This window comes from Coenobita brevimanus, chromosome 15 (genome assembly GCF_032717465.1).
Source record: "Coenobita brevimanus isolate Jiangsu-jjx chromosome 15, ASM3271746v2, whole genome shotgun sequence".
In the NCBI taxonomy this organism is placed as follows: Eukaryota; Metazoa; Arthropoda; class Malacostraca; order Decapoda; family Coenobitidae; genus Coenobita; species Coenobita brevimanus.
In genome coordinates, this window is record NC_136968.1 from 35,922,197 (window position 1) to 35,923,542 (window position 1,346).

A 1,346-nucleotide genomic window follows, 5' to 3' on the forward strand; every position below is an offset into this window, starting at 1 on the left:
TAAATAATAATAATAAAGTTTATAAACAACCTATTGGCTAAAAAATCCGTGTGTGTCGAGAGTGCATCGTCTTGTGAACAGAAACGACCATGATGAGTGTAGTAGGGATTTAAGTGTTCGCACTGAGGCAAGAATGAGTTTTATTTTGTCGTATTATTTCAGTGTTGTGACCTTAATACTCCACTTCCTCCTCCCTGTCTTTCTCTACCTCCACTTCCCTTTCTCTCTTTCTACCTCGATCCTTTTCTCTTCCTCTCTTTCTATCTCACTCCTTTTCCCTTTCTCTCTGTCTATCTTACTCCTTTCACACTCTGCTTTATTTCAGTTCCAGCAGTTCCTGTAATTTTCCTGATGCACACAATACGTCTTCCATTTTTCCGACACACGATGTTTTGTTCTTCTGACACACACCATCCATTCCGTTTCCTGGGTTTCTGAGGCACATGATCCACTTTCCACCAGGCACACATTCTGGGTTGTCACTGTCTCAAAACAACCTTCACTGTCTGACCACATTTTTTTACTCTCCTTTTCTTAGCAATGCAGTTTATTTCTCCAGTTATCGAAGCTTGTCTTTTGCCCTCCTTTTCTTAATTACACACATCAGCTGAGCAGGGAAATGCTTCAAAAACTGACTTTTCCTTCCTATCCCTTGCTCTCTTTTTCTAAGAACACATTAGCAAGGAATATCTTACTTAATAATCAAGTTCTCTCTCTCCTTTTCACAACACATAAACATGCAACATCTGAGCAAAGATTTCTTTCATCACCTTAAGGCTTCTCTCTCTCTCTCTCCCTTACTTTCTAGTTACCTCATTAAGTCATTTCTGATCACACAAAGTCCTCAGTCAACTTTCCAATAACTCCTGCTGAAAATAATTTGTACCAATTAAAAACTTCTCCAGTAGACTGTAGCTTCTTCATTCCCGGGTTGTCTTCTAATTTCTTTCCCGGTACAGCATATGAATTCTTTAGCTCAACTGCTGATACTTCCTCCTCTTGCCAATCATAACTTCTCCTGGACCATAACTTGTGCCTCTTTAAACAATTTCCAGATTCTGCTGCCCTGCCTTCAAAAGATGTGCTGGGATGTTTAGTTTGCTCATCCTGATGGCTGCACCAACATAACCAGTCCCACCATTAAAACTCACACTCAGTACATGATCAACATACACACATTGCTTCATTACACTGTTTATGTAAAGTCTGTGTGTGTATTACTGTCTGTACACACAACACTGGGATAGCGCTAGTCACATGCACATTAAAGTCCACACGGCCACAAGTACGCGCAGAACCACGACACGTACGTGTCACACGGCCACATCACTGAGGGATAATATAAT